Source organism: Zea mays, chromosome 6 (assembly GCF_902167145.1).
Source record: "Zea mays cultivar B73 chromosome 6, Zm-B73-REFERENCE-NAM-5.0, whole genome shotgun sequence".
Classification (NCBI taxonomy): Eukaryota; Viridiplantae; Streptophyta; class Magnoliopsida; order Poales; family Poaceae; genus Zea; species Zea mays.
In genome coordinates, this window is record NC_050101.1 from 146,138,573 (window position 1) to 146,162,125 (window position 23,553).

Here is a 23,553-nt window from a genome sequence, read left to right on the forward strand (position 1 = left end):
GACTATAAGAGTACACAATAATAGTAACAATTGATGTATTCATGCATTACTGAAAAAATGAACATTATTTCTAAGACGTCTCTGCTAGTCCAATTCATAGAAAGCTGAAACAGTCATGCATTCTGATTTATTGTCAATGGAGGCCAATTCATAGAAACAGTCATGCATTCTGTGATATTAGCCTAACTAACACAAGTGCTGCTAATCGAATTCACTAACCACATCCCTACCTAGAAGCCCCACAGTCTATTCATCTAAGTTTTTTTGTTCAACATCACATACTTGTGTTGCTAATGCAACAAAAAAAAATTCACACGCCTCACAAACATTACAATATGATAAAAATAGACACTAACCAAACCTTGGAGGACTTTGTACTGCTAGTGAACACCTACTCTACTGCTATGCTGCTTACCCGAGACAGAGGAAATACACACGAGCAACTGTTGTGGACTTGTTGCAAAATAGCAAGGAAAGGTATTAGTAATAGCAAGCATAATTGTAGGAGCTGCAAGTATAACAATGACAGTCTGCTCTTTAGTACCTTACATGTATGAAATAAAAAACTATATAGGTAAAGTGAACAACATGTCGTTGTGTAAATCTAGCACACTAATGCTATGACCCTAGATTGCGAAATTCAAACAACCAAAAAGGCCAAAAATATTTATTTCTTCAACCCATACTTGTTTGTTTAGGCCCACACAAACAAGAAGCAAGGAATCACTAACTTCTACACCCTAGTATTTTTCTTTTGGTTTAAAAGTAAGGGCTCAGATTCTCACCTGAAATCCAGAACGATTACCAAGCGAGATAAGCATCAAACATTATTTAAATATAGGGACTCAAACGAGTTGTATTGTTGCATACTGGTATTGTATTATTGAAGCCTTTTATTCGTGTCTTATACCATTTTTAGCTGGCTTAACACAACACATATTATGTTAACAAATAGGTGTAGAAACTCATGTAAAAATATTCAATAAGACTATGTTCACCATTTCTCAAAAATACATTCTGCCAACCATTACCTGCTCAATAAAACCTTAGCATCATGAGTGACCCTTTGTAGGTTCACAGTTATCACATCTCATGATCTCTCAGCTGATTCCCTTTCCTGCTTTACTTTCTCATAAGATTCCATAGTGGGCAACACAAGAACAATAAAAGTCTCAGATTCATCGATGAAACTATATGACAGGTGAATGAATTTGTATATATGGAGAGCAGTAAAATTAGTCACCGGGAATCAATCAAAAGCACATAAAGATGTAAGCTTTGAATGAATAGGAAGCGAGATCATCTGGTCAACTGCTACACCCAACCTTCCGTAGTGCAATATTATGCCCCAAAGCAAAAAAGGTAGCACAGATCATACACAAATCAAGAACATATATGCTACTATATAGTGATAACATACATGATTGTCCAAGGGTGACAAAGGAAATCAGGATGTGGAGAAGAGACAAATGAAGGCAGTAGGGAAGGTACAGGACAAGGTCGTGGCCTCACCTCGCTGTCAGACAGTGAGGGTGGACTTGTTCCATACAGGGGCGCTGGAGTTGGTGTCCGGAAGCTAGAGTAGCTCCCGCTAGACAGGCAGTGATGCAAGAGCGAAGAGTCCCACCCATGTGAGATGAGCGAGTGCATCAATCAACGGCCGGGCACAAACAAGATATGAAAAATTGATTTAAGGATCTAATACATGATAGGGTAAAATCGTTGAAGAAAGAACTCAAGATAGAAAGAAAAAAAGAGAAAACAACACCTTGAGCGAAGATCCATGGCTGCTTGTGAATCACGTCGAGCAGGCGAGTGGAAGGGATTCGGGGAGCAGACGCTTCTATACCGTGAGCCACTTCCCGGAGCTGCGCGGCCATGGACCACGACCGCGTCGCGGAGGTGCTACAGTGCTGCCCGACATTCCTAGTGCTGACGCCGTCAGGGCCGCTGCAGACCTGCTTGTTCGGTTGTCAGGTTTGTCAACGCTTCCAGCAAATAGTAAGCGAATATATAGTACTGAAACTGAAAAGTCAACAAATGCAAGAATAAATTGATGGCCAAATATCATACTCGAACCAGCCACATGGTTGGAAATATAACACAACTTTGTCTCCGATTGTCAGGTTTGTCATAACCATCTCTCCAGGAGAATCAACCCAAGTACGCCCAAATATCAGGTTGTTAACCTTTGTTAGTGGTGGCACCAAATCCAACACGACACCAGATTTTTTAAGTGTCACTCTAGTCCTGTGACATGGAAATTATATTACAGGGATTAGAATAATTGGGTCCCAATTCAGCCTTCAAAAAGGTTTCCATTTTATTCCAATAAAATATTTTTAAGCCATATAGATCTCCAAGAAAGAAATACAATTCTAACAATTAACCTTCCAACTGGATAGAATTCCAATGAATTTCCCAAGAACTTTGTCTTCACCTTAGACGTGATATCATAAGTAAAATGCTCATTCTCACAGTGAGCAACACCCATTGGGGGATGATGGCTTACCTGATAAAATGAGAGTACAAAATGCATAATTAGAAAAAAATTGTTGACAAAGTTGTCTCCATTCAAGATAATCTGCAATGACATTCGTATCACCGACCTGCTCGGCAAGAAATGTAATGCCCTGGTGGTTAACCATCTCATAAGTCTCTCCAAGGATCAGATTAAAAGGCTTCCATGTGCGCTGATATGCGAAGTATACCGAAACAGCCCATGTAGCTGAAACAAATTGATTAACAGCTCAGTCAAGTCAACCATGATATGGCACCGAACGATGTGCAAAGCAAGGGAAGGAGAAAACTCACAAGCATAAACCATACGCATGTATGGATCCTCACATTCATCTGCTTTGTCTAACAACTCACAGTATTCCATCAACTGCATTCAGCAGGAACAGGTAAAAACATTAGCATGAATCATCACAAGATAAAAGAGAAGTTATTTTCTGTATGGAGCTCAGTAAAGAATAGGAAGATACTTGTATCACATAATGGGTGACCAAATCAAAACTTATAATGGCCATCCAATAATAGGGTCATACCGCATTAGGTTACTTACCTCTATGTTTTTTATTGAATTCATGGCATTACAGGCAACCTAATTTCTACAGCAGAACATGAAACACGACATCAGGAGTTTGCCATACAAGTAATTGCTACCGAACAACCATAAGGCAGCTTGTAATGTCTTCTAACCTTATACATTAGTAAATAAATATTTGGTGAAGGGGATGCACAAAATATTTTTTAAAGACGACAAGGATCAAACAATTGCAGACACATCCTTCAGTTGTAGATGGGAAGTGTAAATCTCAAGAAGTCTAATTCGGAACATAGTACAAACCTCAGCCATTTTCTGAAGCATTGTCATTGGCTCAAAAATTATGACAGGAAGTGTCACAAGTGATGTAACATCTGAACCTATGTACTTGTGCATCATCTTCCAATAGTTATCACGATCCTGCAAATTAACCACACAAGGTTGTTAAAATAGTGATCCTGAATCAGACCAGAACTTCAAGTATACGATCGTAAAACTACTACGACCTTAAAACCATAGATTCTACTAAACAGAATCATGTAATAAGAAAACAGATTTTTCATGAGTCAATTATGTAGTGAGACTGCATTTTAGAGTATAGCCTTCAATATCCATGTATTGATTCATACTATCTTAGTATTTCAGGTACATGATATCTTGGGTAAAAACCTCCAAATAAAGTGGCTATATCACTCACTTTTCATCAAGAAATAATAAACTGAGTGCACTGTATTGTGGTAATTATATAGCATTATAAGAGAACTACACGAATCTTCACTGATAATTATATTCCAAAATCTGAAAAATAGATGGTACCATGCAAGTTCAAAGAAAACCTAGAAAATAAAAACGTCTTAATATGGTAGCATAAACATACCAATCTTTTCCTGCCAGCACTTCTAGTTTGTTTGGCCGATTTGAGATATCAAAGGAACAAAAAATGTCAAAACTAAGTTTTTTATTTATCTACTAATAACCAACACATAATCATGCAATCTATAAGAGAAACAAGTTAAGAATGGAGAATTTCAAAGGGAAACTCATCATTTGAAGTAGCTAGATGTTACTAATCAGCTTTATATTCTTCCCATTTTCCATACCCAACCCAAAGTCAAATAAATATATTAGAAACTAATTAGGAGGTCTACATTCTTCACATACTTGGTACTTACCATCAATGTTCAGTTCTAGCCCCCATGTTTTCTATCCTCGAAAAGAAAACTAATACTCCATACACCAAAATATAAAGAATAACCAAGTAACTTTGTTACTTGATATGCATTCTTACAGGAGTAGAATGGAGAACGACACTAAGGAGTCTAAGAATAGTTTGTGTCTCTCCGATTCCTGGAGGACCCAACAAAAAAGCAGATAAAACATAAAAGAAATAACATAATCAGCACATTGCACATTACTATTAAATGGTGCATGTGTTCAATCTGCATATCATTCAAAAGATAAGCATATAGCTAAGACGGCTCACGTATATGAAATAATTTCTTATAACTAATTAAGACGGGTAAACAATAACAATGTAAATTAATAGTGGTAAAAAAATAACAAACTTGAATAAGAACAAAGGATCTGCGTGAAAGACCCGCCTAGATAAAAATGCAGCAACTATTAGAACCGTAGCTTTTAAAAATATTAGGAACACAATACATATACCAACAATGAAAAAATAATAAAAAAGATGCTCACATTAACCACTTCTAGATGGGAATCATTAAGATTCACTTTGAGGTAATCCATAAGTTTCTAATATGCAGATTGAGCCGGGGAGATGGAGCCGCGGCGGGTGATTCGCGGGTGGCTGTCGCGGCGGGCGATTCGCGGGTCGTGGCTGTCGCGGCGGGGATGGCGGCGAGGATGGCGTGGGATTCGTGGCGGGGGAGGCGCGGGCGGGATTCGCCGCGGGGGAGGTGGCTGCTGTGGCTGGGTTCGCGGAGAGAGAGCGATGACGGGGAGGAGGAAGAGTGGCGACCACAGCCTGACGAAGCCGAAAAGGAGGTGGCGGTGGGAGAGAACCTATGCGGGGGAAGAAGGGGATGACGGGGGCGCGGGAAGTAACACGGTGTCACCCATGTGCATGACGAGGGGGTACGCTGGGTCGTGGCTGTCGCGGCGGGGATGGCGGCGGGGGAGGCGGGCGGGCGGTTCGCGGAGATGGAGCCGCGGCGGGTGATTCACGGGTGGCTGTCGCGGCGGGGATGGCGGCGGGGGAGGCGCGGGCGGGATTCGTCGCGGGGGAGGTGGCTGTTGTGGCTGGTTTCGCGGCGGGTGAGGCGGAGCGGCGGGTGGGATTCGTAGGCGGGGGCAGTCTACGCTGCCCCCTTAATAGTTAACAGAAAATGACTTAAAGTCATCCTAATTTGGGTGCTCTAATCCTGTACTCCAGCTCACATGAACCATCCCTCTGAAAGCACATGATAGGCATGACTAATTCCACCAGTAGCAATAAACAGCTATCACTTGTGAGTAAAACCGAAAAACCTCTTGTTTGTGTACCTTGTCGGCAAGCATCTGTTGCAGCACCCTCACAACCTGCGCGCCAGCAGAGTGCCCCACAAAATGCACTGGGTTGTGCTCGTAACAAACAGGATAGTGCCCTGCACCAAATTAGAATAGCCATGTAAGAACTAATGGATAAATAAATTTCTGAAAGGCCATGGCCATGTATTGTGTTCTTTGGAATCTCCTACCTGTGTGATATATTCTCCCAAACCTGTTGTGGCTGCAAGCCTTGCTGTGCTCCTCGCCATAGTCCACCTGCCCACCCTTGAGGTAGTAGAAGAGTTCACGCGCCTTGCATCACTAGGAACAATAAACTCTCAGCGATCTATATTCAGGGAACATAATTTTTCTTGTTCATAGACAAAGAGAAGATACCAAATCATAATAAAAAACATAATAATCTACTATTAAGGCGATTGAAAAAGTTAAAGCACCCACCTGTCATGGATGCTGGTGAGCGACCCCAAATCCGGCACAAGCACGAAGTCGTCCTTCTTCTTGGCGAAGCCACACTTGTAGACGTCGTTGTTGATGGCGTCGTAGACCAGCTCGTTGGCCTCGTCGATGGAGGCCCGGAGGTGGGCCGGGTAGAGGTCCAGCCCGGGGTTCCTGGTGATGCCGTCGAACTCGTCATTGAGCATCCGGATGATCTCAGAGCTCTCGTTGTTCACCACCGTCTTCAGCTGCTTGTCCCACAGCACCTGAAACGCATGGAACACTGGAATCAGCTCGGCTGTTGGGCTGTTCTGCACTTCTGCGTGCCGGAAAGGAGGAGGGGGGGAATCAGATCCGCTGCTTGTTTGGTGGATTTGGAGTGACGAGATTGGAGGCTCACGGGGACGGTTGGCTTCCCGGCGTAGTTGGAGCGGGCGATCTCGTAGAGCTCCCTCACGCTCTGGGCGCCGTTGAGAGGGTTGGGCTCGGCGTCGGGCTCGTCGTCGGCGGCGGCGGGGAACACCCAGCCCAGATGCTCGTCGCTCCCCTTGGTCCGCTCGAAGATGGGCTTCACGACCTACGGTTCCGATGCAGCGCATCACGGGGAACTGGAATCAATCCACTGCCGAGCGAACCCCCGATCCGGCTTGTCGGCTCGCGATGGCGAGGGCGAGGCTAGGGTTACCGACGTACCGTGACGCCGATGGCATGGTCGAGGCCCTTGAGCTTGAGGAAGGCGAGGCACCGGGACGCCCAGGGGCACGCGTACGAGACGTAGAGGTGGTACCGCCCCGCCACGGCAGGGAACCACCTGTCCCTGGAAACGGAGCTCCGGAAGGTGGATGGCGACCGGCCGAAGGCGCCCGTGTCGGTGACCTCGTCCAGCGCCGACCGCGCAGTCATCTGACACGTGCGCATGAGTCCATGAACAGAGCAAGCGGCAATCAAGAGTCCATGACGGCAGCATCTCAGTGTCGTGGGAGGGGATGAGGGCAGAGCGACGACGATGGACTCGAGCAGAAGGGGAGGGGGAACGGGGGCTCTTTGCTCGCGTGGAACGGTTGCGAGATGCGGGCCGGCCGCGGAAGGCAGTCACGGAAGGACAGATAAGATCGTAGAACGGTAGAACGGACGGTTGAGATTGCAGGATGGCAGAACGGCAGGCTACCCTTGTAGCCTTAATAAGTAGTAAAGATTGCCCTTAGTTTCCGAAGCACCAATAGAAGTGCTTCGCACTCAGCAATATTATTTGTGCAACTGAAATCCAGTTTGACTGCAAAACATGTTTTGAATTTTGAAGGTGCCACTAGGATCGCAACTGCTCCTGCACCGAAGGTTCCCCAAGAACCATCGCAGAACACCGTCCAAGCTTCGGTGTCCTTGCCTGTCCCTTCTTCGTGAGCCCCTGGTGTCCAGTCGATGATGAAGTCTGCTAGCGCTTGGGATTAAATTGAAGATCTGTGCACATAGTCAATGGTGAATTCATTGAGCTCCGCGGCCCACTTTCCAACCCTTCCAGTAGCTTCTCTGTTCCTCATAATATCCTTCAGAGGCTGTGACGAGGGAACAATTATATGGTAAGCTTGGAAATACTGCCGAAGCTTCCTGGAGGCCATTAATACAGCATACGACACTTTCTCCAATTCTGTGTAATTTTTCTTTGATAAGCTTAATTCTTCGGAGACAAAATATACTAGAACTTGCTTTTTATTTTGTCCTTCAAGCTTCTCCTGTACAAGTGCCGCACTTACTGTAGAGTGCGAAGCTGCCACATACAATAGCAGAGGAGCCCCTAGCGTGGGTGGAGTTAGCGTTGTTAGATCTATCAGGTATTGCTTCAGCTCTTCGAAGGCTTTCTGCTGAGCTGATCCCCATTGAAAGACTTCGGCTGACTTCAGCACTTCAAAGAATGGTAAATTTCTCTCTGCTGATCTAGATATGAATCGATTCAAAGATGCCAGTCTTCCTGTCAGCCGTTGAGCCCCCTTCTTTGTGCTTGGCGGCTCCATCCAAAGAATAGCTTCGATTTTGTTCGGATTAGCTTCGATCCCTTTCGTTGAAACTAGACAACCAAGGAATTTTCCCTTCTTTACTCCGAAGACACACTTTTCTGGATTTAATTTCAGGCCAGCTTTCCTAAAATTAGCAAATGTTTCCTGCAGATCAGTAATGTGATTTTCCTGCTTCGTGCTTTTTACTACGATATCATCAACATATGTTAGCACATTTCTGCCTATCTGAGAGTGAAGGACTTTGGCTGTCATTCTACTGAAGCTTCCTCCAGCATTCTTGAGCCCCTCAGGCATCCGAAGATAACAATATGTACCGCTGGGGGTTATGAAGCTGGTTTTTGGCTCATCTTCCTTCTTCATCTAGATTTGATGGTAGCCTGAATAACAATCTAGTAGACTCATGAGCTCTAACGAAGCTGCTGCATCTACTAGAGAATCTATTCTTGGTAATGGGAACTCATCCTTTGGACAAGCCTTGTTGAGATCAGTAAAATCAATGCACATTCTCCATTTACCATTGGACTTCTTCCCCATAATAGTGTTGGCTAGCCATTCTAGGTATTTTACTTCTCTGATGACTCCAGCACTAAGAAGTCTTTTCACTTCATTCCGAGCACCTTCGGCTTTGTCATTAGAAATTTTCCGAAGCCTCTGCTTTCTGGGTCTGAAGGATGGATCGACATTGAGCGAATGTTCAATGACGTCCCTGTTGACACCACAGAGATCGTTGGTTGACCATGCGAAGACATCTTTGTTGTTGAACAAAAACCTTGTTAGAGTTTTCTCATGTTCCTCAGATAATTGAGATCCCAGCAATACCTTCTGCTCTGCTATATCTTCACATAAAAGCATGGGCTTCGGCTGATCGGCCGAAGCAACCTTCTCCCTTCTGTACTTGTACTGCTCACAAGCTTCGGCTCCATATATATTATGGATTGCTTTTGAATCTGTCCAGTTTCCTTCAGCCTTTCTGGCAGCTTCCTGACTTCCATGAATAGCAATAGGCCCTTGATCCGAAGGTATCTTCATGCATAGATATGTTGGATGAAGAATTGCTTCAAAAGCATTAAGTGTCCCACGACCAATGATTGCATTATAAGGGTACTCCATGTCGACAATATCAAACACAACTTGCTCAGTCCTTGTATTGTTGACAAATCCGAAGGTCACTGGCATCGTGATCTTGCCGAGTGCTACAATCTGCCTTCCTCCGAAGCCACAAAGAGGGTGTGTAGCATCATGAATCTTATCCTCTGGCTCTTGCATCTATCTGAAGGCCTTAGCAAATATAATATCCGCTGCACTGCCTATATCAACCAGAACATTGTGTACCAGAAATCCTTTGATGACGCAAGAAATGACCATAGCATCATTGTGAGGGTAATCCTTGAGCTGAAGGTCCTCCTGGGAGAAGGTAATTGGGATGTGGGACCATTTCGACTTGATGAAGGGTCCCTGCACCCCGACATGCTGTACCCTTCTCTGAGCCTCCTTCTTCTGCTTCTTGTTGGCTGGCTCTGAGCATGAACCGCTCGTTATCAGGAGTACCAGCTTCGTAGCCGAAGCAGCTTCAGCTTGGTTGTTGAACGAAGCCATCAACTCAAAAAGTGGAAGTGAGTTCACCGGAGGTGGACGCCAATGTTGGGGACTTGTTCTCAACTGCTTCGAATTAAGAACAAGGCAACATAGAATGTTAAATGTTAATGTTCTGCGTCCATTGAAGCATTATCTCCCCAAGGATATAAAATGATCTTCGGACGAAGGCCATGAGCGAAAAATCATGAAGGTCGTACCTTCGTGACTGGAGTTGTGAAATAATGTAAGATGAAATATAAAATATAAAACATAAAGAAATGATATATCAAAACACATAAACTTATCCGTATATTTTATTATACAACTTAAATATTGAAACATAACATTCAATTACATTTATACCTTCGTCTTGACAGAAGGCAATAATCCAAGCGTAGTGTGCCAGTGATTACCAGATTGCGTGAACAGTACAGGGGTACTGTTCACCTATTTATAGACACAGGGCACGACCTGTGTAGAATTACATTTATGCCCTTTACAATTGATTACAATAATGACACAAAATATCATGGGTCTATAGGTTATTTTATCTTTAAGTCGGTTCACCCCTTCGTCTTGAGACATGTCGCTATGCCGAAGCTTTATGGGCGATAGCTTCGGCACTGCTTTTGAGAGGGTCTGCCGAAGGTGTTTCTTTCTTCATGATCTTCGGCTACGAAGCATACCCCCAACATCATTAATACTCTTTAAGCTAGACACGGTTTCATGACAAGCAGATAATTCTGAAGAAAGTATTTCATTCCTTTTAACTTCTAAATCAAGAGATTTTTGCACACTAATAAACTTGTCATGCTCTTCATATAAAATATCTTCTTGCTTTTCTAACAATCTATTCTTTTCATTCAAAGCATCAATCAATTCATTGATTTTATCTACCTTAGTTCTATCTAAACCTTTGAATAGACTTGTGTAATCTACTTCATCATCACTAGAGTCATCATCACTTGAAGTAGTATACTTAGGGGAATTTTGAGCGCTTACATTTTTCTCCTTTGCCATGAGGCAAGTATGGCGCTCGTTGGGGAAGAGAGATGACTTGTTGAAGGCCGAGGCGGCGAGTCCTTCGTCGTCGGAGTCGGAAGAAGAGCAATCTGAATCCCATTCTTTGCCCAGATGCGCCTTGCCTTTCGTCTTCCTATAGCTCTTTTTCTTCTCTTTCTTCCCGCCCTTTCCTTGTTCCTGGTCACTAGAGTTATCGGGACAATTTGCTATAAAATGACCAGTCTTACCGCACTTGAAGCAGGAGCGCTTTCCCTTTGCCTTGTTCTTATTAGGGTACTCCTTGCGTCCTTTCAATGCGGTCTTGAAGCGCTTTATGATTAGGGCCATCTCATCCTCGTTTAGCCCGGCCACCTCAACTTGTGCCACCTTGCTAGGTAGCACCTCCCTGCTGCTTGTTGCTTTGAGAGCAACCGGTTGAGGCTCGTAGATGGGTAGAGGGCCATTGAGAGCATCATCAACATATCGCGCTTCCTTCACCATCATCCGCCCGTTCACAAATTTCCCAAGAATCTCCTCGGGAATCATCTTTGTGTACCTGGGATTTTCACGAATGAGGTTCACAAGATGAGGATCAATGACAGTAAAAGACCTGAGCATAAGTCAGACGACGTCGTGGTCCGTCCATCTTGTGCTTCCATAGCTCCTGATCTTGTTCACCAGGGTCTTGAGCTTGTTGTACGTTTGCGTTGGCTCCTCTCCCCTGATCATGGCAAACCTTCCTAGCTCGCCTTCCACCAACTCCATCTTGGTGATCATGGTGGCGTCGTTCCCCTCATGAGAAATCTTGAGGGTGTCCCAGATTTGCTTGGCGTTGTCCAAGCCGCTCACCTTATTGTATTCGTCCCTGCACAAGGATGCTAGCAGAACAGTGGTAGCTTGTGCATTTTTATGGATTTGCTCATTAATGAAAACGGAGTTGTCAGTACTATCAAAATGCATCCCGTTCTCAACTACCTCCCAAATACTAGGATGAAGAGAGAAAAGGTGACTACGCATTTTGTGACTCCAAAAAGTGTAGTCCTCTCCATCAAAGTGTGGAGGTTTACCAAGAGGTATAGAAAGCAAATGAGCATTGGAATTATACGGAATACGAGAATAATCAAATGAAAAGTTTGAGTTAACCAGTTTCTTTTTCTCGTCGTAGTCGTCGTCTCTTGAGGAAGAAGAAGACTCGTCGTTGTCGTAGTAGACAATCTTCTTGATGCGCCTCTTCTTCTTCCCGTCCTTCTTCTTGTGACTCGAGCCAGAGTCAGTGGGCTTATCGTCTCTTGGCTCGTTGAAGATGGACTCCTTCTCCTTATCGTTGACCACCATCCCCTTTCCCTTAGGATCCATCTCTTCGGGCGATTAGTCCCTTTCGTGAAGAGAACTGCTCCGATACCAATTGAGAGCACCTAGAGGGGGGGGGGTGAATAGGTGATCCTGTAAAAATCAAATACTTGTAGCCACAAAAACTTGGTTAAGTGTTAGTGCAATATGACAAAGTGGCTAAGGACCGAGCTTTTGTGAAACACAATGATCACCAAGAGAGACAACACAAAAGACACGGTGATTTATTCCGTGGTTCGGCCAAGTATAACACTTGCCTACTCCACGTTGTGGCGTCCTAATGGACGAGGGTTACACTCAACCCCTTTCAAGTGATCCAATGATCTACTTGAATACCACTGTGTTTTCCTTTCTTTTACTTTCTCCCATTTGCGAGGAATCTCCACAACTTGGAGCCTCTCGCCCTTACAGTTAATGATCACAAAGAAGCACGGAAGTAAGGGAGGGGAGAGCAACACACACAAGACTCAAAAACACGAGCACAATCACGCACACAAACCACAACTTGAGCTCACAACACAACTCAAGGAGTTCTCTACTCAAATGGAGCTCAAGTCACTATCTTAAAGAATCGAATACGCGAGAATAGAGTCTTGGTGCTTAGGAATGATCAAGGAATGCTTGGGTGACTCCTCCATGCGCCTAGGGGTCCCTTTTATAGCCCCAAGGCAGCTAGGAGCCGTTGGAACCCAACAAGGAAGGCAATTCTTGCCTTCTGACGGGTGGGGACAGCCACTGTAGCATGTCCGGTGCGGATCTCCTTCCATTCCTAGCGCAGCCGACCGTTGGATCTTCGGGCTGGTTGGCGCACCGGACACTGTCCAGTGCACACCAGACAGTCCGGTGCCCCCATCCGACCGTTGGCGTGGGCCACGCGTCGCGTGCGGATTGGGCGGCCGACCGTTGCGCTGGCGACCGTTGGCTCACCGGACAGTCCGGTGAATTATAGCCGTACGCCGCCACAGTTTCCCGAGAGTGGCCAGTTCGCCGGAGTCCAGCCTGGCGCGGACACTGTCCGGTGCACCACCAGACAGTCCAGTGCACCCAGACTGAGCAGCAGTTGGCTGTACACAGCCAACTCTTTTCCAATCCTTTTCTTTTCCTGATTCTAGCACTTAGACAAATATATTAGTACACAAAAACCAATGTACTAAGTCTAGAATCATACTTTTTTGTTGATTTGCACTTCATTCATCATTTGGCATATAATAACTCACTTAATAGGTGTTGGACACTTAATCACCAAAATATACTTGAAATGGCCCAAAGACACATTTCCCTTTCACCTGTATAGATTGGAAAACTAGAGCAAGAGGTGCTCGCCCTCTCCACTCCTAATCTTCTCTCATCATGAAATAACTGGCTAGCCTATGGAAAAGACTTAGATGTGATAGATGATTGTCTTGGGCACCCACTATCTTTATTTATAAGGCTATTAAATATTTCACGGCTATCCCTAAAAATTTCCTTTGAATCGCTTTGCCACGGGAAACAGTCCGAATTGAATTCCTTGAATCGGCAGGGCCACAAGTCGTTTATGAAGGCACTTTGCATTGATGCAAGCTCTCCAATAACACCACATATCACCCAAGGTCCTCTCCTAGTTTTTTGAGGTCCAAATCCAGTAAACTTGTCGCTTATGGTTTAGAGGATCCTTTGACCACCCGATGTACAACCACCTTGACTTGGTTCGAGCACTGTCTGACTTCGGTTAAAACCATCTTCACCACCATCATCGCATGTACACTTGTTTGTCAACATGTCCAAGTGATAGTCATCCATGGTCCATCCTCTAACCCTTGGTCCCTTGACCCAAGCCTTTACATATGTCCTTCACCACTTTTAATCCATCACGCATAGACTCGATTGGCCTTCTCCATTGTTATCGTCCACCTCAACACTCAACACCTACACATTAGAAGACAAGAGACATGTTGTACATGCATAACTGATGTCATGATTAGTCTTAACACACTAATTCTCGGATCACCTCTTGAGAATCACTCATCATGCATACTAGAATATTGTTATGAAGGACCTATTTCTATTCTCATGGGACACACTTGAGAAAGAGTTAAACCTTACACATGACAATCAAGTGATGTTAGAACACTACATTTGTTTTGATCAACTTATAATGCACAAGGAAGCATATTTTCCTAAAATTTAATTTTCCACATAAATGTGGTTCAAACATACCAAGTGTGATATTATTTTGATGTTTTGTAATACCCAACTTTTGGATAATAAAAGAAGTTAATCTCCTTATGCATGTGTTGCCCTTTGTTAATTTAAGCATATGAATGATCACATTTAAAGAGAGTGAATTAACTAATGGAAATAAATAATCTATGCATATCATGATTTGTATGTGGTGCACTTTATTGGAATCCTGCACATCAAAACTGATTTGAAATTCAAATTCAAACATGAGAAATAGAAAAACAAAACATGAATTATAAAAGAATAAAAAAAGAAGACTTCCCCATGCCATGGCCCATGTTACTTCGCCCGGCTCAGTTGTCCGCGCTGCCGGCATGGCCTAGCCATCTGCGCCGACAGGTGGGGTCCCCCTGTCAGCCCTTGCGTTCCTGGATCAACAGATCTCCGCACGTGGTGTGCCAACATGGCCTTACACCGTGCTTATGACGCGTGGGCCCCCAACCTAGCCATACCCCTTTCTCTCCATGCGCCACGCGGTTCCGCTGACATGTGGGGCCCACACAACCCTGTAGATCTTCTTGCAACGGACTCTCCGTAGCTCCTCCACATGTCATGCAATTCTACCGCTGACCAAACCGACTCCGTTGAGGAAAAGGGGGGGGGCTATAACCCGACGCGTCGAACACCAAACCTCAGCCTATCCATTGCCAGCTGAGCTTCAGTCATCGCCGAAGGGGAGCACGCGCTTTGAGGGAGGAGAGAGCGTGCCGCTGTCGTCGGGGGTCAATCCCATGATTCACCGCCATCCGTGTCCTCGGGGCAAGGATTGGAGCATTGTGCAATCAAGTGGAACCGATACTTTGTGGTGGGAGTGCACAGAAGCTCTCTGTGACGCCGCAATTTCTCGTCATCGACCTCCTTTCCATCGTGGAGCCGCTCGCGCCATGGCCAAGCCCTACGACCATACTCCCATCGGTAAGACTACCCCTATCTAATTCGCATTCGTCTGAGCATCGTATTTTACAAGATGGCGGGCGAATTAGAGTATCAGATCGGGGGGGGGTCGCATGCACCAGTAAGCTAAGTCACCGTGGCGGCGAAGGTGCCATCGCTCATTGCGGTGGGTTGCTAAAGACGCCCTGGTGCCGTTAGATTTCAAACCTGCGGCCAAGATTAAAACCAGTGACACTGATTCAAGCTTTGAACACGGGCCATTGATCGGCGATCAGGCGGTCCTTGTGATAATGGGTCTCTGGTCGTTGGTAGGGCATCTAGGGGCTCCTATGAAATGTGACCTGTGATCTAATCCAAACCGTTCACCCTCGATTGGGCGGCTAAGATCTGTCCATACCCCTTCGCTGGGGTCTTTTTATTTAAACAACCTCGGTGAACTCTATTTTTAACCTGTAGTCCCATATACCCATAAAATCGTCACCAGGGGGATCCAAAAAATTACGCCTTAGCCCTGTACTGCTGGGAAAGCATACCTGCATCCCAAGAACTCTAGAAAATTTCTGAATAAATGTGGAAAATAGTTTTTCTTATAGAAATTAAAGCCTAACCCTTCATAAATTCATAACTTCTATGTTCTAACTCCAAATTGACCCATTCCAGTTGCAATGAACTCAGATTAATATTGTTTATCATTTAATAACCTTATTTTATTATGTAACATGTGGTTAAAATCATGCACTTAGTTTGTTTATGTCTAACAGCTAAACCTTCAGAAAATAATAACTCCTTAACCGTAACTCCGAATTTAGTGGTTCTCGAACCTAGGATCTCGTTACAATGCGTAGATCATTATTATGCATTATGTTCTCATGTTTGGTGTGATGTTAATTTTTCCTATACCATGTTTGTTTGTATTGTTGTGAGTAGACGAGCAAGTAATTGAGGACTCCGGTACTCAGCAGGTGGAAAACTCTGAGTAGGAGCTTGTTGAAGGCAAGTTGTGCCCTTGATCACTCTTATTTACCCAATAATGTTCATGTTAATCATTATGATCTGCATAGGTTAATTTTGATGGGACCCAATAGGTCACCCTAGTTTGGTCATCTTTATACCTTGTTTACCACTGAACTTTTGGGTAGTATATGTTATTGCTTTATGTGGTTTTGGATGTTAAGATACACATTATTTATGATCATGCTATTTATTGTCAATGAGTTATTTACCGTTCATGATAAGATCATTATGTTAAAGTGAACAAGGAGAACCACCCGAGAAAATAGTGCTACCACAAGGGTGGTATGGGACGCCTTTGGCTGACTAATTAGGAAAGCTAGTGGAGGACTACCTTATCCAAAAGGGGCAAGGGTGGTAGGGGAGTTTTCGGTATAGGGAGGTTCTCGGGTTGATCATGCTGCGATGGCTTTTCAAATGGGGGATTCCTTTATTGCTCTCCTCAAAAACTGTAGCGGGTTTTCTAAAGCTAGTGGAACTTTGTGCCTCGTAGTGCTACCCTGCCTCGCATCCTCGGTAGAGGTGTATGGGTCCGTATAACCCCGTGGAAGATGGGTAACATGACTTGTGGGCAAAGATGTGCAACCTTTGCAGAGTGTAAAACTGGTATATCAGTCGTGCTCATGGTCATGAGCGACTCGGACCCTCACATGAATAACTTATGGAATTAAACTTAATTGGTCATTTGCATCGCATTGTGGTTTTATTTTTAATTATGATCTCTCATTTATTTAGGTTGGTATTTAGTTATACTTAGTACTGCTAATAAAATTTGACCAACTTATTAAAATCAATGCTTTGCCTTCACCATTATTTGTTGATCAGCCAGACACTATACATGAGACCCCACTGTGGTGAGCTCATGCACATTTTTCCCCACACTTATTGAGCGATGAACTTTTGTGAGCTCACTCTTGTGATAAAACTCTCCCCCCACAAGTGAAGAGCATGTGGCCCCAGAGGAAGATTACTACGGGGAGTTCGACGAGGTCTAGGAGTCATCTCCCAGTCGACTTAATAGCATCAAGGAAATAATATTAGTTTGCTTTATTTATTTATCAGTATTTTGTAAGACATTCTCGTTATGTAATAATGTTTGTGACATTTATCTCTATTCACTTGGTCATTGTATGTGTTGTTCTTCTTTGGCGCATATATGAGACGCACCCAGGTTTACCCCTTAAATCTGGGTGTAACATGTTCACAGGGAAAATTATGATCATATTTTCATTTATGTGGTCCATTAAAGGTCTGTTTGGTTTAGCTTTCTGAGCCATATTTATTGTCAAAAATCTGGAATCTCAACCAAAGGGTGCATAAGTTGAATAGATTCCATTAAGGGTATATTTGGTTTAGCTTTTTGAGCCATATTCCAAATTATAATGCCATGTTCCTCTAGTTCGATCTAGAATCTCCTTCTACCACAGATTTTCGAGATTCCTATTGTTGGGGACTTGTTCTCAAATGCTATGAGTTAAGAACAAGGCAACATAGAAAATGTTAACCGTTAAAGCCCTTCGTCCTTCGAAGCATTATTTCCTTTAGGATATAATGGTTTCTGGACGAAGGTTATGAAGGACGTATTTCCATAAATTCATCATACAGTGACGAAGGATGAAATGTAAGGAATATAAAAGACAACATAAACAATTATTTATTATTATTAGGCATAAACAGGAATATCATTGAATTACAAGTGTACCTTCAACTGGAAGGAGGTGATAGTACAAGCGTGACGCAAAAAGCGAATGCCCAGTCAGCGTGAACAGTACGGGAGTACTGTTCACCTATTTATAGGCGCGGGACACAACCCATACAAAATTACATTCATGCCCTTTACAGTTGATAATAACTCTATAGTAATCTGTCGAGGTCTAAATAGTCTTTTCATCTTTAAGTCGGTTTCACTTTCTACTGTCACGCCGAAGCTTTCCTGCTCACACCTTCGGCGCTGTACCAACCTTCGTATTATTCTGGTCTACTGTGATGCCGACTTGAGTCCGAAGATACCTGTTCACACATTATACTCCAGAAATACTGTTAAATCCTGTTTTTGAGGACCTTCGGATGCCGAAGGTCCCCAACAGTAGCCCCTCGCAATATTAATTTGTTTAAAATAATAAATTTAGATTGCGACATGGACGAAGGCTTTACGCCGAAGGTCCGAAAAAACACCTTCCCTTTGCTAGAATAGCAACATTCACTGACAAGCGGGGTCTTTCAATTTTCAACGCACTTGGCGTATAAATACGGTCATACCGCAAACTCATTTGACACGCTCTCTGGCCAACTGCTCCCGCTCACTCAATTTTTAGCTCTTGTACACTAAGATTTGTTAAGCCTTTAGTTTTGAAGCTTCGGCTTTGAAAATAGTTTTTAGTGTCTCCGAAGATGTCTGAGGATAAGAAGACTGCTGCTGAGATGAAGCTGAGCCTGGACGAAGAGAAAAACTTGGGGTTTCTTATAGCGATGTCAAAGACCAATACAGAAAAAATCACCAAGGAGATTCTGGAAGGTTTGTCTGAAGATACTGGTGACAGTGACAGCTATGATGTGGACAGTGGCGGTGAAGACTCCGAAGATCGTCCCTGGCGACCAAGCCATTCAGTTTATGGTAAATCAACTATCAAAGAGAATCATCTTGTCAACATGAGAGGAAGGTATTTCCGGGATTTATCCATTGTGAGGGCCGACGAAGGGGAAAAAACGTGCCCACACCCTGAAGAGAATGAAGTCGTAGTATACCGAAGCTTTTTGAAAGCTGGTCTGCGATTTCCCTTGAGCAGCTTCGTCGTGGAGGTGTTGAAAATCTTCGAAGTCTATCTTCACCAACTTACCCCCGAAGCAATCATAAGGCTGAATATCTTCGTGTGGGCCGTGAGAAGCCAAGGTCTGAAGCCTGATGCAAAAAGCTTCTGCAATATACACGAATTATCATACGAAACAAAACCTTGGGGTAAGGAACAGTATCACAATAATTTTGGCTGCTACAGTTTCGTTTCTCGGTCCGGGTCAAGCTGCCCCGTGCCAACCTTTCGGAAGAGATGGCCCGGCGACTGGATGACAGAATGGTTTTATGTGAAGAATGATCTGACAGTACGAGAAGATATCAAAGGTATAATTATGCGCCCTATTTGGCAAAGCTTCGGCCTTCGGAGGCCGAAGGTTGAAATGAATGAAGCTGCCGAAGAATGCTAGAGGGCCTTCGGCGTTATCTGTTCTTTTATTGGAACGAGGGACTTAGTACAAGAGCATATCGCCTTCAGGGTATGGCCGCTCGCGGAGAAATGGGAAATGCCACAAGAAACCATAAAAGAGGCCGACGAAGGTGGACTTATCAGGTTGAAATATACTTTTAAATTTGGAGATAAATTCGTTGAGCCAGATGATGACTGGTTAAAAAGCATTGAAAATTTAAGTGATGAACTGCTTGGGGCTTATTCGAAGGCCGAAGACACTGCAATGTCAGCAGCCTTCGGAGGCCGAAAAAAGAAGAGGCTAAATCGGGTATTTGATGCAATCGGGTTTGTCTACCCTGACTATTGCTATCCCATTCGAAGGCAGAAGAGAAAAAACACAACCTCTGCAAAAGAAGAAGCTGCAACTGCTCTTAGCGAGCCAGAACCGAAAAGAAAGAAGATAAAGGTCCTCACACATCGGCCGCGCTATATTGAACCGGCTTCGGTGCCTGAGTTTACCGGAGAAACCTCTTCGGCCACCGAAGCTGAAAAACCAACCGAGCCAACCTTACTGCCAGAAGTCACAGAAACGGCCGAAATGCCAACAAAAATAGAATTGGAACAATCAAAGACTTTGTTATCATAAACGAAAGAGAAGGCCGAAGCGCCGTCCACAGAGAAAATGGAAGAAGTAAAAGAAGCAACGGAGGGATCAAAAACATCAGAAGTTTTGAGTCCTGCAACAAATATTGAGGCAGTAAAAAACCAAAAGGTGCCAGCAGTGACTCCGAAAAGGAAGAGAATGGTCAACGTGCTAGATGTTCTGGAGACAATTAAATCTTCAAGCACACCTCCGAAGGAGACTGCTGTCATCCCCGAAGAAAAAACTGAAATCTCTGATACTAAGGCTCCAGAACAAGAAACTGAAGCCGAAGCTGGGTCCTCAGAACCCACAAAAATAAAATCCCTGGAATTCGAAGAAGAAAAAGTTGCAGAGCCAACTTTTGTTGAAGAAACCAGTGCTGCTGTCCCCGAAGCATCTCCCAAAGTCCTTGATTATATTATTCGCCATGCTTCGGGGAAACAACTATCAGAAAAAGAAAAACAAGAGGCCCAACTTTACGCCCAAAAACTGAAGTATCCAAAGGGGGCATTAATATTCAATGGTAGTGGAGAAGAAGACTTTTTGTATTGTCTCCCTGACAGCAAAGAGATTTCTGTCTGTCGGGAGATGAGCAAGAGCTTCGGATTCCCAACACTGGAAGACGGGCTCTCAGTGTTGTCGAAAAATGATTTGGCCGACAGCCTGGCGTATAATAGCTTGAAGGTGCAACAAATGGAATCTTTGCATTTTTTGTTGAGACCAAAATTTTTCGTTTGTTTAAACCTATTGACACACACATATTTCTCTTTGCATGGCCTGATACTTAGCAATGCCCTCAGGGCACAGAAAGATGCTGAAGACGAAGGGTGTACTATAGCCCTGAGCAACCTTCGTTCCGAAGTACTTGAACTGAGGAACGAAGGTCTCGAGAAAGATAAAATATTACACTCATTGATAAATAAAATAAAGGAAGACGAAGCTGCTTTTAAAGGTCAAGCTGAAGCTCATAAACGCGAACTTGAAGATCTTCGGAAACAACTGGCCAGAGCCAAGGAAGAACGTATACTTGAAGAAACAAAGCGAGAACTCAGCGACCAATGGGCAGATCACTTAGAAGGAACTGTTGAAGAGCTTCGGTCGTCCAAGAAGAGATGCTATAACAAATCTATAGAATGTGTCAAGAAGTTAAGGGCTAGCTTCGCCAAGGTCGGCACATTCTCAAGTGAGGAAAACTTTACGAGAGGCAATCCCGAAGGTCCCATCGAATGGATCGACCACGAAGCTGAAGCCTTCGAAGAAATTTTAAATAGCCGTGGAGATATATGTGCCTTCTCGGGTGCCAGAGGAATTGCCACTATTTTAGAGAAAAAAGGCTGCGAACATGTAAAGATTCTAGCGCAATCCGAAGGTGCTTTGCCCTTCGAAGATGCAAGGGATCCATCGACCGAAGCTAGCATGGTTGGTGGAAAATTTTTCACCGATATCTGGGATAATGGTGGCCGAGAAATGGCCCGAGAGATTATTCAAAGAAGCGAAAAGGGCATTCACGATGCTAGAGAAGTAGCTGAGGCTGCTGAGAAGAGCGCAGAGCCCGAAGGTCAATTAGGTATTATCTAATAGTTTTTATTGTGCTGTAATTTTAGGTTTTAAGATTCGTTTGCAATTTATCATAGCAATGTAGCCGTATCCTGTTCTACTTCAGATTCTGCTAAAGCCCCTTCGGACCCTCAGCCGAAAGGAGACGACGAAATAAAAAAGATGGCTGAAGTTATTATGGACGAAGTCGTCAATCGGCTCCTAAACGAAGCTGCAGAAGTCGTTTTGAGAGAGGATTAAGTATTATTGTAAAAACTTTTGAGATGTAATATATTGTAACATTTTGTAACCCTGAATGTAATATACCTGTTTTTCTTGCTTAATTCTTTACGATGCATGAAACTTTACACGTACCGCTTTTGAGTCTTTGACGAAAAAACACCTTCCCTTCTTTTCATGCTTCGTGAAGAAGAATTTTTCAACAATATCCAGTGTTCTGATGAATAATATCCAGGCTTCATGAAAATATTTTCTGAAGCTACACCTCCGAAGATCAACAATGTATCTCCTTGTGACAGTATGATTTTCCCTTTTTTTCAAAACGTTCTTCTGTAGATTGATATTGTGTCCACCTCTTGTGCCATATGCAACATGATGTATGATGCTTATGCTATGCGACATGATGCGATGATGTTATGTTATGTGAGGCGATGCTTATTCCGAAGATGCACACACATCCCTGCAATAAAACACACAATCTTTTACAAGCCTCCCTTAGGAGCTTCTTCGCCTTTTACTTCAGCGGAATCAGCGTTTATTTTTCGCTGTAAGCCTCCCTTAGGAGCTTCTTCGCCTTTTACTTTCAGCGGTATTCGTGTTGACTTTTCGCGCTTCGCCTTTTACTTAGGCGGTATCAGCGTTGACTTTTCGCTGTATGCTCTGCATTCCCTTTGGAACGACTTTGGAGCAGAAAACTTACACTGCGCTCCCTCTGGAGCGGCTTTTTGTGACTTCGGCAAACTTACTCTGCGTTCCTTAGAACGACTTTTTGTTACTCCGAAGAATTTTCAATAGTTCGAAGGTCCTTTTTGTTGTCACACGTCTTTCAACAATTTAAGCCTGTGAAGAAGATATATTTTCCTTGTGTGAATCAACGAAACTATTTACATGAAACCTGAACAATGTCCTTTATTACAGAAAATAAAACTGAATGAAAAAGATTGCTATTAAGGTAGGATATTTGTCAATAGATATGCTTTGACTCTGGCACAGTGCTGTTGACTGTGCGAGCTTCGGACTGCTCTCTGAAGTCCCTTTGGTGTGGAGCATATTGGCTCCCTTCTGGCTGCTGGCCTTGTTGTAGCGGTGGTGGAGGCGGAGGTTGTTGCCAGGAAGCCTGAGGTTGACTCGCCGAAGCAACAGAAACTGCAGGGTGATTGCCTACATACTCTGGGATGTAAGGCGAATGATACGAAGCAGTGTGCATGACCTGCTTCGGCTGAACCTGTTGTGCTGTCGCTTCGGCTATTTCTTTTTGCTTCTGGATGGTAACATGGCACATCCTGGTGGTATGACCTTTGTTCTCACCACAGAATAAGCAGAAGATTCTTCTCGGTTGATCGCCAAATCTTCCTCCGAAGCCCCTGGCGCCTCTGCCTCTTGGAGCTGGTGGTCAGAAGGAGCCTTGTTGTTGCCCCGAAGCCTGTGAGGAACATTGTGGCCTTTGCTGTTGGCTCCCTCTATCATCATTTTGTGTAGAGTTATGAATTGATCTAACGTGCCTCAGGTAGAACCTCCCTCCGAAGCCCCTGGTCATTTCAGAAAACCTGAAAGCCTCCTCCCTCCTTTGGCGAAAATCATTATCGGCCCGAATGTACTCGTCCATCTTCTGGAGCAGCTTCTCCAAAGTTTGAGGGGGCTTCCTAGCGAAGTACTGAGCTGATGGTCCTGGCCGAAGCCCCTTGATCATGGCCTCAATGACAATTTCGTTGGGCACCATTGGTGCTTGTGCCCTCAAACGCAAGAACCTTCGGACATACGCCTGAAGGTATTCTTCGTGATCCTGGGTGCACTGGAACAGAGCTTGAGCAGTGGCCGGCTTCGTCTGAAACCCTTGAAAGCTAGTTAACAACAAGTCCTTCAGCTTCTGCCATGAAGTGATCGTTCCTG

General features: G+C 44.1%; 2 pseudogenes across 2 annotated transcripts; both read right to left on the reverse strand.

Moving 5' to 3' along the window:
- Nucleotides 1-1,785: 1,785 nt before the first annotated feature.
- On the reverse strand, nucleotides 1,786-4,235 carry LOC114515512 (Oxysterol-binding protein pseudogene; annotated as a pseudogene). Its single transcript, NR_161191.1, has 6 exons — nucleotides 3,353-4,235; nucleotides 2,815-2,887; nucleotides 2,610-2,728; nucleotides 2,391-2,512; nucleotides 2,074-2,250; nucleotides 1,786-1,958 (listed from the first exon to the last, which is right to left on the reverse strand). The product of NR_161191.1 is annotated as an Oxysterol-binding protein pseudogene (transcript).
- A 1,322-nt stretch (nucleotides 4,236-5,557) lies between these two features.
- On the reverse strand, nucleotides 5,558-6,901 carry LOC103631466 (Glutathionyl-hydroquinone reductase pseudogene; annotated as a pseudogene). Its single transcript, NR_161190.1, has 5 exons — nucleotides 6,692-6,901; nucleotides 6,399-6,575; nucleotides 5,998-6,264; nucleotides 5,752-5,854; nucleotides 5,558-5,658 (listed from the first exon to the last, which is right to left on the reverse strand). The product of NR_161190.1 is annotated as a Glutathionyl-hydroquinone reductase pseudogene (transcript).
- Between the last annotated feature and the right edge of the window lie 16,652 nt (nucleotides 6,902-23,553).